The sequence below is a fragment of the Biomphalaria glabrata genome, chromosome 2 (assembly GCF_947242115.1).
Source record: "Biomphalaria glabrata chromosome 2, xgBioGlab47.1, whole genome shotgun sequence".
In the NCBI taxonomy this organism is placed as follows: domain Eukaryota; kingdom Metazoa; phylum Mollusca; class Gastropoda; family Planorbidae; genus Biomphalaria; species Biomphalaria glabrata.
The window spans coordinates 41429510-41444322 of record NC_074712.1 but is presented as its reverse complement, the minus strand read 5'-3'; the positions used below and the strand labels follow the sequence as shown (position 1 = coordinate 41444322).

Below are 14813 nucleotides of genomic sequence, written 5' to 3'. Positions count from 1 at the left end.
TGCCAGGTGAAATCAGGATTCGCAACAAGTCAATGGGATATTTTTGTACAAAAAGTAAGCACATTTACTAGACTGTTTATTTCATAAAATTTAGAAAACAATACATTTTTACAAATTTTCTTGCATTATTTTTTTAGATCTAGATGTAAATGAAATTACCTAGATTGCCAATTGTATTGTTTATATATTTTGGCGAAAACCTGGCTAATGAAAAAAAAATATTTTAGAAAAAAAAGAAGAAAAGAAATAGCAAAGGGAGAGAACATTTTCTCAGATCAACAAAGTATCGACTCCAAACTACTAGACTAGATTAAATCTATATTTATATACTTATAGATCTGGATTATTTATTTAATCTAGTGATGCCTTTAATAACATAAACATATCTAGTGATGCCTTTAACACCAATAATGTTCATCGGTGCTAAAAATCTAAATCTAGTTTAGAGTCTAGATACTTGAGACTTGGGTAACTTACTAGATCTAGATCTATATAGTAATATAGTAATATAGACTTATAGAATAATAGATCTAATCTAGTTATATACTCTCTATTAAATTGGAAGTCTAAAACTAGTTCTAGATCTAGATCTAAGTTAAGTAACTAGAGATCTAGATGTAGATCTATACTGGACTCTAAATAATTAGCAAGTTCAAGATAAGAAGATAGGCACATGAACTTTTCTTGTTAGGCAAGGTAGGTAAGTAGATTCACAAAGTTTGAAAGAATAACAATTATAATTTAAATATAGATCTAGCTTAGAATATAGAATATAGTCAAATCACAAATGCAGTATTATTTTTTTTTATTATAGAGATGTAGAATCTAGATCTAGAGACTAGATCTATATTATATTATACTTTTAATTTTATTAAATATTTATATTAAATATAGATCTATATAATATACTGAGTATAAAATATATTAAATATAAATCTAGTATGTATAGGATAGGTCGTAAGTATACTGTCTATAATATATATACTTGTTATACTCACTGACTACAGTACAGACACTCATCATAACTCAAACTGAGTAACTCTTCAATTAAATGACACTACTCTCGATGATAGTTATGACTATCTCTATAGATCTATATACATCACAATATTTTATTTTTATCTAGTATAGTCTGTAGAGTAGGCCTATATATTTATTATAAATTATAGAGAAAGAGAGAGGGTACATATATAGACCTATGGGTAGCTCTCTCTCTCTCTCCATTATATATATGTCATTAAATGGAAATTCATTGTGATGAATTAATAATTAATTCTATGCTTTAAATTAACTAAAAAAGAAATCATCAAATAATTCAGTATAGGCCTATTTATGTTGTGTTCTTTATGTCTGCTCTGCTTCAGTTTGCAATACAAAATACGACTTTTAAAATAATTATTAATTGGAAGTTTACTGTATAATTAATTTTGCATGGGTGATTGTATCATTACTAGATCTATAACTGAAAAAATAATGGGTATCAAAACTCATAGAATACATACTTATATATATTTATATAATATACTTTTTAAAACAATTTAATGTTGCTTTTTAAATAATACGTTTTATTAGGGTTAGGGGAATAGCCGTAGAACATTAATTAAAAACAACATCAACACTGCGCTAGAAAGCAGTTGCAGAGATTTCAATTATTTTAGCCAACACTTTGTCAACAATATTGAAGAGCAAACCTACTTTTGTCTTTTGAAAGCAATATTAAATATGCCGTTGCCTAGTAATTGATTCATGCCAAATGCCCTTGAGAACATTGGTATATGAAAAAGAAAGGATTTGTTACGAAGTTCAGGAATTAGAGGCTTTATTTCACCTCCACCCTCCTGTCCCCGTAGATCCCTCAACTAGATGATCATTTCAACACACCCAGGACTCCGATTGTTGCTCTTTATCTCTTTCTTTATGTAGGAAATCATGACATGTTCACGCTGACTTTAATCACACAGGGCCACAATCATTTAGGTATTGGGTGTGAGTAGTGACCACGTGCAGTCAGGATTTAAATAAGGAGTTTGTGTGTAGGGAGGGAGGATTGTGGTTGTAGGTAGCTTTTAGTTCATAGCTTCTGATATTCGAGCTGAAAATGTTGGCAGCTTTTAGTTCATAGCTTCTGATATTCGAGCTGAAAATGTTGGCAGCTTTTAGTTCATAGCTTCTGATATTCGAGCTGAAAATGTTGGTAGCTTTTAGTTCATAGCTTCTAATATTCGAGCTGAAAATGTTGGTAGCTTTTAGTTCATAGCTTCTGATATTCGAGCTGAAAATGTTGGTAGCTTTTAGTTCATAGCTTCTGATATTCGAGCTGAAAATGTTGGTAGCTTTTAGTTCATAGCTTCTGATATTCGATCTGAAAATGTTGGTAGCTTTTAGTTCATAGCTTCTGATATTCGATCTGAAAATGTTGGTAGCTTTTAGTTCATAGCTTCTGATATTCGAGCTGAAAATGTTGGTAGCTTTTAGTTCATAGCTTCTGATATTCGAGCTGAAAATGTTGAAACCTGTCTACATTCATTTCGGACCCAGGGGTGTGTCTGTCAGGGGGCCACTTGAGTTGTGTGATAATACAAACTCTCTTGTAATCTTGTTTATTTCTTTCTTGTTCTTTCTTATTTCTTTGCCCCTCTCTGTAATTCTCTCACTCGCGCACACCTTTTGTTTGCACTAAATTAAACGAAAACTTATTTACCTATTACTAGATCATAAATACGTAGAGGAGGGGGGGGGGGCAACTACATATTTCCATCACCTGAATGTATATACATCCCTGACTAACCACGAGTTCAACAAAGTAGTGCAACTGACCGATCTGGTTCAGTAAGCACATGCCTTATCTCCACACTGTGCTGTACTTATAACCTACATGAAGTTTTGACACCGTCATCTTCCCCACTGGCTCTTAGAGTACACCAAATTACCTGGAGTTTCTGCTCCCCTGTTAGCTGGAGATTCAAAAGTCTTGTATGGATTCGTGTTTTGGTAATTTTGTTTCAACCCCTGCACAACAAACTATGTGTCTCTTTTATGTACATTTTGCAATTGGTATTGATTCTGTGCAAGTCATTTTGCCCGTATTAAATTTGAGATTAGGACGATCTAGTTGAATAATAACGAAGTGACACTACCATTTAGCGGTGTTAACGTATCACTCAAGACTGGTCTTGTTTGGAGAAAAACGAATATTTGTATATGGTCTCTTTGTGCACATTCAAGAACGATGGAATGTGTTGGAACTTCTTTATACGTTGATACCTATCATTGATATTGGTAATTTTAAATATGCATTTCAAGCGAACTCTTATAATTTTATTATAATTGATCCACGTATCACCCTTCCCCCAAAATGTGAATAGATGTCCTACCACTGAATTAAATACTTTTAGGTCTAATGCTAATAGCCAGTCATAACAGTCGAAGTTCCGGCTCAACATGGACCATTAGCCATGACAAAGGTGTATTAGTATCTTAATGTTACTCTTTACCTATCTTATATCTATCTAAGCTATATCCTTGTTCTCTTTGTAATGGTTGCTGTGAAAATGTCGCGATTGTTTATTTTTGGTTTCAGCAGCTGTTCAAATCTCGAAACATTTTCTAGTGGCTGTGGTTTGAATGTATTCATTGAAATGATTGGATCAATGCACGTATCTGTTTGCTTTCTGCACCCTCCCCACACGTCATTGTGAACAGTTGGACAGGCTTTTAATGATCATTAGGTGTCTGACTTGCACGAACTACAGTTGTATTCAATGTGTAGTGGTAGAGAGTAGACTTCCCTTTGCATGTCTTAATAGCGCCTCGTGCAATTAGCATGTCTGCCTTGGGAGTGTAGGTTTTAGAAAGCAAGTTCGAACCTGTTCAGTTTCTTTTTATTTCATAGATTACCTGTCGCCGCACTGACTGGAGCACTCGTTCTATGGCGCTTCTGATTGACGACACATCAAGTTCGCCTCAGTTTAGAGATTCAGATTCAGTGCCATCATCATCTCATTAACTCAACTTTTTAAAAAATCCTACATGAACTAGGTATACATGAACTTGGTATGATTTCATAAAGTGGAGTCCCGATAATCCGAACTTCGGTGATCCTAAAGTCCGCTTAATCGGAAACCGTAATCAGGATACAACTATAAACCGTAATTTAAGTCGGTCAACTAGAATACTCTTTTAATAATTATAAATGCTTGGAAATTTGTGGAAAATAGTTTCATGAAGGGTATGAAGAAGGAACAACAGAGATGTTTAGTACTGAGACAGAGTTGCTTCGCCATTCTTGTTCCTTCTAACCATAATGAGGAGAGTAATGAATCAGACTGCCTTCGGTATTCCGTGGCGTGAACAGAATTTAATCGACGGACTTGGAGCGCCGACGACGTTGCCTTTCTCGGGTCTACAAATAAAGGCCTACAAGAAATGACGGAGAGCATAGACAGAGAGGCACACAAAATTGGCCTCCGCATAAACTTGGATGAAACTTAAATGGAGCTAGAAGAGATGGATAAGTTCACATACCCAGACAACATTATAGCAAACGATGGGGAGGCTTACCTTTACGTAGCATGCCGAATTGGAATGGCAGGGACCGTTTTCCAAAGGCTGCTGTCTCTTTGGACAAGCCAAGCTATTAGACTTGAGACAAAGATCCACTACTTAACGCAATCGTCATCGCAACAGGGACATGTGCATACTAGACATGGAAGTCAACTGCCAAAATTGAGAATGTGGCTCAGCAAAGTTGGCTTAAGACAGATTTTAGGAGTCATTTACAGAGATCGGGTCTCCAACAAATAAATCCTATGCCTAACTGAGGATTAGACCACTTAATGAGGTTGTGACCGAGCGTCGCATGAGATTGCGGGACATTTCTTCCAACAGAATGAAATACGCAGACCAAGAGTTGCACTGCCATGGAAGCCAAAACGAGGAACACGCAAACAAAAACGCCCTCGTACAACTTGACGCCACACTTTCATGGAGGACCTCAGAGCAGTGGACACCAGGCGTTGCCAGTGACAGATCTTTATGGAGACACTTTGTCGCCCTATGCGCCAAACGGCGCAGGATGATTTAAGTCTAAGTAAAAGTAGTGTTAATATTATTCAGCGATGTGTGTGATTAATTGCATGGTTGCAACAGTACGATACTGGTCTTTTAAAATCTGATACATGTACAGTAATATAGAAAACTACTTTGGCTTCTATCTAAGAAACATTTCTCTGTCTGTTCTTCTCTCATTTCAGACACATATTTGGTGACATTGTGTTTATCTCCTGTACCAGTTGATGTAATTACACATTGCATTTCAGAGTTATGTTTATTTTAGACATAGTTTCGCTTTATCCGAACTATTCGTTAATCCAAAATGGGTCGGGTCCCAATCATTTCGAACTATCGAGAGCCCACTGTATTACTTTAACTATTACGAGACAATAACGCATGTCTGGAAATTAAAAGGTATTACAAGTCTACTACCCTGGGAAGTTTTACTACTTAAGTTTGGTTATTTATGACTCATGTGTCTGCACGCAGGGGATATTTAACAATTAAATTTAAAATGAATGCTAAACAAATATTGTTTAAATAAGGAAGTGAGCTCAACACATAGCTCTATAGAGCAACGCTATTAAACCCCGGGATATCAAGTATCTTGTACTATCTCTGCTGGAAATAGACTATGTTCTGGGGTAAAGCGGAACAATCACATTGAAACTGTGATCAAGAAAACGTGATTGTATTCTCATAATAAAATTGTGTCTCTTCATGTTAGGTAAACAATAAGTTGTATCCAAATAAACTAGAAGTAGGCTACGCAACCAGTCTAGTTTTGAGTAGTATGTGAACCGGTACGTGACGTCTTGGCGCAAGGTATACTGACCATACTTTAAGAAGCACGTTTATTTCACTCTACTATATTATTGTATGCATAGTAGGAATTCTACCTCATCCACCGAATTGTCTTTTGACAAAGGTTTTGATTATTTCATGAACATATAAAATGTCAGATGTCTACCTGAGACCATGGTAATGACATGCTTCACCCTTCCCCCCTCCTAAATTCTATGTGATTTCTGCCAAGCGCACTGTACTACATCCATTGATTTCTATTTCCAAAAGACATTTTTAAAAAAGCATCGGCATCCTCACTAACTAAGAAACTTTTAAAAGGTAGATTTTGTTTGGAAAAATATTTGCGTAAGGTTGATTTTGATGACACATTTTCTCTAGGCATAGATAAAGGCGAACAAATGAAAACGTACCCTGAGCATATTTTAAATATATACGATAAAATCATTATATAAATCTTTGTGCTAACGAAAAATTGCATCGATTTCCCCCCCTATCATTTAATATTAGCAAGGCAATGCATATGTAGAATAGCCAACAATGAATTTCAATATAAAAGTTTCTCCTAAAGTAATGAATTATTTGTTAATTCTTTTCAATTAAAAGATCAGCTTAAAAACAGGCAGCGGCCGGGGTGGACTTTGTCTCCAAATCTGCCTTGACATTACCACAAAATCCGTCCATAGCCTTTAAACCTGTTTGGCGTGCTGTTTGCTTCTGGCCCATAACACTCAGAAGTCTGTTCTGTTGTCAATACTCATCTGTGTACATTATGTGTTAATACAGCGAATGTATTACTTCATAACATTCGGAAAAGTCTGTTCTGTTGTCGGTTCAGCATGGAATCACTGGGCGTGTAATCTAGTTCAAGGTCATACCAGCACTGTAAAGGTGCTTACATCATAACGAATTACTCTGATATTCCAAGCGATTCAAATTTGAGGCTCTACTGGGTTAAGGTTTAAGTCGTGCATATATTTATAATTGTTCCTAAATCAAGGAAATCCTTTGCCGAACTGGGAATCGAACACTTAGTGAGATTGTGACTGAGCGTCGCATGAGGTTTGCGGGACATGTTCTACGTCAAAATGAATTACGCACACCGAGAGTTGCGATAACATGGAAGCCAAAACGAGGAAAGCGCAAACAGGAACGTCCTCGTGTTACTTGGCGACACACCTTCATGGAGGACCTCAGAACGTCTAGAAAATATCATTAAAAAAGCATCAAAAATTACACTCACAACATTACCACATTTAAAGGAACTTTTTGAACAAACGTGCCTAAGAAAAATCGAAAAAATCTTGGAAGACAACGGCCACCCGCTCCATCAGAACTACGCCAGTGTGACAGGTGGGGAAATGTGACGTGTGTTTGGCACGTTTTATGTCTAGGGGATGATTATTTTTAATGCTATCACACCCCCACTTATCGGCATATGAATCGGGAGCAGACACGCAACGAGACAAGGCAATGAAAGATAGATACAAAAGTTAAAATAAAGGATATTTATTTACATAAATATACATATAATAATAAAAAGGGGGAGGGTTTGCATCTATCTCTAGTATATTCTATGTTTAATCATCACTCTTGCACATAATAAGAGAGTATGTCACTTTGTCCTCTGACTTAGCTGGTTGTCCTGTTGATGTCGCAGCTGGCTGTGTCCTGGCTTGAGGTTCTGCAGCTGGAGGTGGCGCTCTAGCGGATAGAGGGACGCCGGCGATATAGTTCTTGTGGAGTCTCAGTCCCAAGTTCTAGTATCTGTAGTGGGCACAGTATGGCGGGTAGCCGGATACCGTGGGCACAAGGTTACTGCGGGCAGAGCTGATCTGCCGTGGGCAGTGTAGGTAACAGGATATGTCCAGTGAGTTGCAGAGGGTTGGCGTAGCTATGACGTCTCGCACAGATCTGACTCTATAGGGACGTCGCGCCTAATAGCTTGACAGGTGGGCTGTCGAATAGGCGGGCAATGCCGATAGCGCCAAGTAGTAGAGTTGAGTAGATCTCCGTAGGCGGTAGATGATGCTCAATAGGAAAGTGCAGTGCTGAATAGCACTGAGCACATAGATATGCCAGTAGGCAAATAGGCGATAGGTGATTCTTGATAGCAAATACAGTGCTGAATAGTACTAAGCACATAGATAGGCCAGTAGGCAAATAGGCAGACACCTGAGGGAGGCTGCGGATAAATAAAGACAAGTTAGGACATGTCTCTCATACATCTTATCGATGCCCTCGACTGAGGTGCATTCGTCAGATTGGTGAAATTGCTTTAGAGCACAATGAGGAGATGATGACAAATGGGATTTGGAAAATAGATGGCAGATAGTAGCATTATATAAATGTACATAAAATGGGAAATACTAATATAAAAATGTACATAGAAGGGGAAATAATAATCTCAAATAAACAACACAGGTGGATAGAGAAAGAAAGGGGGGGGGGGTTGAATTGGGCGGTGGTCAGCGACCCAGATGATTGTTTACATATGACCGTGGGTCGAGAACAATGGAGCGCGCTTGAATGGTGTGTCCGTTCAAGCGGCGCAACTCTCATTAGAGTAAAATGAGTAAAGGGGAGATAATTCATTACAGGTGAGATAATTCATATCTCCTTTCTAAGCGCAGTATTAGTGCGATAGTAAAATCATCAAGGCGATCAACCGAGATAAAGGAAATAAAATAAGGTGTACAAATATATACATGGTTGCATCAATGATCAATTGAGCAACGTAGCATTAATAGATTAATGCAATACTAAAATATATACATAGCACATGTTTATGTTTTCTACTTACGCCAGTGAGAAATACACAATGCACTAATTAAATATAAATGAACTAAGCAAAATACACGTGATAAAATCAAATGGAAATATACACAGAGTAATTAAGATGGAACTTGTGATTAAGTTCGGCTTACCACCAGGTATTCCTCTAGGAGGGAGAATAAATGATATAGTCCAGACTCGATCGACAGCGATAGAGGAGTGAAAGGGTCTGGCTTGATTTGAATCTACTTATATATGCCTGGGAAATGTGGGCGGACACAGGAAACGTCCTAGGCTAAGAATTAGCTTACACGTGGGTGAAGTCCGACAAGCGTCACACCTTGGAGTACCACGCGGTGTATTGACCCGTGTAATCTCTTAGATCAAAGAGAGACGTGGGGGGGAGAGTGACCTACATTCCACCCAAGGGGGGGGGGTCAATCGCGGCGGACATCCGCGGATAAGACTAAAGAGAACGTGTCTATCTTTGCCCCGGTCAAGGGCAAATAAATGAAAGGACTGGCCTAATTTTCTCCAAGGTGGTGGACTAAGTCTAGCCTGGTAGAGAGGAAAGGTGGGGCGGGGGAAGAAATTGGAGGTAGGATGGGGAAATAATTAAAATAAAATAAATAAATAATGAAAAATAATAATTAATGCTGTGATAAATTTAGAGTGACTCTGACAGCGAGTTTTTGACTTGTCACAGCCAGGTCGTCGCGAAGTGGGCGACTGCTGTCAATCAAAACAAGAACGGAGCGGTACAAAAACTCGTTCGTACCTCACTCGGTCAGACTCTATCACCGCCACTCATTGATCAGGGAACATGAAATGCACCAAGATACCTGTGTGTAGTCGCTGAATGAACTCTTTATATTGTCTGTTGTATTTATGTGTATTTTTCTGTTGTGTTGTCTTTATATGAGAAACGAGTCCTTGTAATCACAACAAATTTCCGTAAGGATCAATAAAGCAGTCTTAGTCTTAGTCTCTTCTTAGAACAGTGGACACCAGGTGGGAGGAGGCTTCAGACATTGCCAGTGACAGATCTTTATGGAGACAGCTTGCTGCCCAATGCGCCGATCGGCGCTGGAGGACCTAAAGTCTAAAAAAAAAAAAAAATAAAGCTTCTCACCCACGGAGTGCCCATGTTTTATTTAGCTGTAGCTGTACAATATTCAGATATGATTATTTTAATGTCAGAACGTTGCTACCCACGCTGTGAGAATGTAAACTCTAGATCTGATTAGAATGTCGTAGTATATACTTCCCTCCTCCCCCAATAGCACTAAATGATCAATATCCAATGGTCAAGACTTATCGTTTCTCTGTCTTAACTAAAGATATGCCGTCCCATTTTCCTTAATTTAATATATTCACCGGCGTCATTGGGGTGTGCCCTGAGACAGAGGTTTACATATTCAATAAATCTAATGGAACTAGTTTCGATCAACTCTTGCTCTGGGTCAACTTCGTGGCTCTTCAAAGTATTTACACTTGGTCGTACAATGCTGCCAACAATGTCAATGATCTATGTCTGTAGTTTGCCACTTCATTGTAAATGTGTGCTTTCTTCATACCAGCATGCATGTGTGCTGATTAATGGATGCGATGATGACTGGGGTGGAATAAGTCCGCCGAGCGGTCCGTTTGCACTTCCCGATGGGGACGATGGCCTGCGACTCCTAGGGGTAAAGTCTTAGAGCCACAACGTGGTAAATATTTTGTTGGTATTATATAGGCACATAGACAGGCACAAGCAAAACGCAAAGCTTAATGATTTTGTGGAAGAACAAATATTTAATAAAGATTAATTAAGAAGAAAATCAGCGAGTAAGGTGGGGGGGGATGTACAGAATGGTTTAGGATTTTATGATATCGTTTAAGATAATATCATCACTGGGATGTTGCTCATAAAGATTCGTGTATGGTTTGCTTATTCGGCTGTCCCTCACTTATCTGTATTCAAGGTTCTCCCTCGGGGTGGGGTAAGTTGAAGCTCCGTTGTGTTGTAGACAATTGCTGGTGCCCTGCGAGTAGGCAGGCACTAGTGTGATGAATATGAGGATGCCACGCGGTGGGCTTACTCCTGCGGTAGTTGCAGATCGGTCCTGGGACTTCATCCTGGAATGCCTTCGGTTCGGGTCGAGGGTGATGAGTGACTCACCCTCAACGGGAATGTGTGGATAGCTGCTGAGGACTGCCTTCAGGCAACCAAACACGCCAGCCCTGGTGTAGGAGGCTATGAAATGAGACATGAGAGGAGCCTGAATTATTAAACCATACAGGCTGGTTGGCGAGGGGCGCATCCTTGATAGCGTCTCCCTCAGACTAACTAAGACACATGTTAACGACAGTTCACTAGGTCTGATAATAATTGCTGCACAAATAATATAATAACAATATTACGGATACACATATAAATGTACAAGGCAGGGGCATAAATGAGGAGGAAAACAGGGGGACCGTATTACAATGTTGTAGCCCCTGTGACCTCATTGACCCACAGGTAAACAAGTCCACGATCGCTCGTGACCAGAGGGCCGTGACAAGAAAAGGGTGGGTGGGTAGAAAAGGGCACATAACTATGCAGGCCGACAAGCCGAAAATAGTGGGGTAGACATGCGAGCCTGATTCTCGGGCCTAAGGATGCATGGTAACAGCACAGTATGTGCATAGCAAAAACAAGCATAATTATAATGTATATATATGTGCATATATACAGGTACATATGCACAGGCAATGAAATAATCTAGACGCGAGTAGGTCCAGATGAATATGGATATGAAAAAATAACAAATGCATAAATAAACATTAGGATCAACTAAATTGTAAGGTGGATGTCCACCGTTGGGAATACAGTCAACATTGGCGAGTTATTAAGGAGCACATATTCATAGAGATTTACAAATATAATATTTGGAAGCAAACCAGTTTTAACATGGTAATGATACATGAACATAAATGTTACAGGCGAAGACACACTAAATAATAATGATAAAGTTTGTCCAACTCACCCGCTTTGCGTCACACAAGTTCCTAAATGATTCGTTGACTTGAGAGTCTTCTGACTTCTCAGTGATTCTGATCTAGAATGGCATTAACCTGAAACTTTCGTCTCCGGCTTTTATAGGTTCCCAAGCGGTATGTTAAGAGTAGTGACGATCCAATGGCCAGCGAGTCTTTTGAGTTTAGAATTGTTAAATTGGACCAAATTTTAATGTCCCTGGACTTTACGGTTGCGTGCTTTTGTTTCGGCGTTTGGGGCGTAACTTTCAATTTTAATGTTCCTGAACTTAACGGCTGCGTACGTTTGTTTCGGCGTTTGGGTGTAACTTGGGATGTGTGTTTATGGCCTATAATTTGGGGGTAGGATCTAACCTTGGTGTGATAGGATGTTTGTGTTCTACACTGGTCGGTTTAGTGTTAAAAGGGGCTATACAATGCTAACTAGTGGTAAAAAGGGGGGGGGGGGTATTTCCGCACTGGTCAGTTCTGTATTGAGAGGACGTATTTCGTCACAATGACTTAGATTAATTAAGGCTGCTAATGATTTGTATTTAAAGTTTTATTGCGACAGAAAGAAAGTTGATTTATCGTCCTCTAATAATTATTACTATTGTATTCTTTTGTTGTTTTCTAGTCTAACCATTGTAAAGATTTATTCCGAGACTTTTGAAAGGTGAGGGCTTTGGCTTTATACCGCATGCCGTCTTGTCAGCCGCTCTAATGTACATAGCCGGTGAGTAGTGACTTTCTGATGAAGATGAGTGGTTCCTTATTCTCAACTCTTGACCGGTGGGGTTAGGGTTCAAACTGTCTTCAATTCTGCTTCAGTATGTTTCTAAACTCTTATCTCTCCAATAATAAATATACGTATCAACAAGAGGGAAAAAAACTGCCACTTGTGGCTAGCTTAAGCTGGCCTTAGATATTCTGTTGGTTAAGCCTATGCCCTGGAGGCAATCCACTTCACTATCCCGTTGTGTACAGTTACAGCTCCCCTTTTAATCACCTGTAGGAAGATAAATTTCAAGACTCGACACTGGAATACATTCATCAAAAGTGTTATAAATCTCCTCCAGGGCGAGAGATTAGATCTGTTCTCAAGTCAGTCATAACGTATCTATGTAATGCTCTACACAGCTGACAATTTTTCGCGTCTGTGTGCAGAGAGCGTGTTGCATTACCTCATAGTTTTAGTTGACATTCGACATTAATTAAAAAAAAAACATGTTGTTTTTTTTACTGACCCTGCCCATAATTAATGTATGAATAATACATCTTTACACCATTTACGTGTTCTACGTCAAAATGAATTACGCACACCAAGAGTTGCGATAACATGGAAGCCAAAATGAGGAAAGCGCAAACAGGGACGTCCTCGTATTACTTGGCGACACACCTTCATGGAGGACCTCAGAACAGTGGACACCAGATGGTAGGAAGCTTCAGACATTGCCAGTGACAGATCTTTATGGAGACAGCTTGCCGCCCAACGCGCCGAACGGCGCTGGAGGACCTAAGTCTAAGTAAATAAGACACCATTTACATCCAGCAGTTTATGGCATTTACAAGAAAAGCTATAATTTTTATTGAAGTATTTGTCCTGGTTTATGTCAATACCACTGCTATCTTGCGGGTCGTTGGATGTTCTCACTTTAAAAGTTAATCACAGTGCTCTTTGTTAACAGTTTAATTTTTACAAAGCTTCTACCAACTCACTCTGTCTGTCTTGTAAAAAGTGTGTGCACGTTAGTTCTCAAACACTTATTCTCGGATCAAGCTGAAACTTCGCACAAATATTCATTGGCATAGGCAACTGTAAAATTTATTTCGCTCATAGGCCTTTGAAGGCCTTGAATGTGATTTTGCTAATGTTATAAAATCGTAATTAAAACTTAAACTTTACCAAAAACGATTTTTTATTCGAAATTTCGACCAACATTTTTTAGCCGACTATTGATTATACTTCCGTTTTTAATCACTAAAGAAGTTCTTTTTGTGCTTCATTTCCAATTTCCTCTGATATTAATAACGCTCGGTTAGCTCAGTCTGTAGAGCACCAGACTTTTAATCTGAGGGTCAGGAGTTCTACTCCCTAATCGCGCAATAGCTTTATATATATATCTATAGATATAGATATAGATATATATAGATATATAGATATATAGATAGATATATGTAATAATTGATTGATGAATGAATTGATAACTGTAGACATAGATTAGTAATAACATAAAATAATAACATAAGACAAGTGGCTTCAATACTAAATACTAATAAAACTATTGTATCTGTTAACATAATAAACAATAAAGACATAATCAACAACACAGCAAATAGTCACCCATGCCAATAAGACCACCACGGCTACTCCCTCCTCCATGCACTGGACCCAGCGCAGCAGCCTGCATTAGAGTTCAGTACCTCTGTCCATGTCATCTGATGCCAATCACTGCATTAGAGTTCAGTACCTCTGTCCATGTCATCTGATGCCAATCACTGCATTAGAGTTCAGTACCGCTGTCCATGTCATCTGATGCCAATCACTGCATTAGAGTTCAGTACCTCTGTCCATGTCATCTGATGCCAATCACTGCATTAGAGTTCAGTACCTCTGTCCATGTCATCTGATGCCAATCACTGCATTAGAGTTCAGTACCGCTGTCCATGTCATCTGATGCCAATCACTGCATTAGAGTTCAGTACCTCTGTCCATGTCATCTGATGCCAATCACTGCATTAGAGTTCAGTACCGCTGTCCATGTCATCTGATGCCAATCACTGCATTAGAGTTCAGTACCTCTGTCCATGTCATCTGATGCCAATCACTGCATTAGAGTTCAGTACCTCTGTCCATGTCATCTGATGCCAATCACTGCATTAGAGTTCAGTACCGCTGTCCATGCCATCTGATGCCAATCACTGTATGTCGCTCATAGTCTTAATATCTGGTCTTCGCCACTGTCGCTAGCATGGATTCTGTGTCTCTGGGTACTCAAGACTGCTACCCAGATTATCATCTACCGCCTCGGAATCTGACTGACTCTATGACTCTGGCTTAAACTGTGACTGTCACCTGGTCCCTTAGAACTAATTCCTACATGTCTCTGGTAAACAACTCACACCTATTGGAGCCAAGATCACGAGCCAACCTCGGCGACTTGCTCCCGATGTCTGTA

The 14813-nt window shown here is 39.0% G+C and overlaps 1 protein-coding gene across 4 annotated transcripts in view; it reads left to right on the top strand.

The window, feature by feature from the left end:
- Positions 1-14813, top strand: part of LOC106054307 (uncharacterized) — a 39505-nt gene continuing 24692 nt past the window's right edge. Inside the window, exon 1 of one of the 4 annotated variants that reach the window (XM_056020606.1) lies at positions 1-54. The gene's annotated coding sequence lies outside the window, so the exon portion shown is untranslated. The other 3 variants (XM_056020603.1, XM_013210127.2, XM_013210120.2) reach the window with 3 other exon arrangements.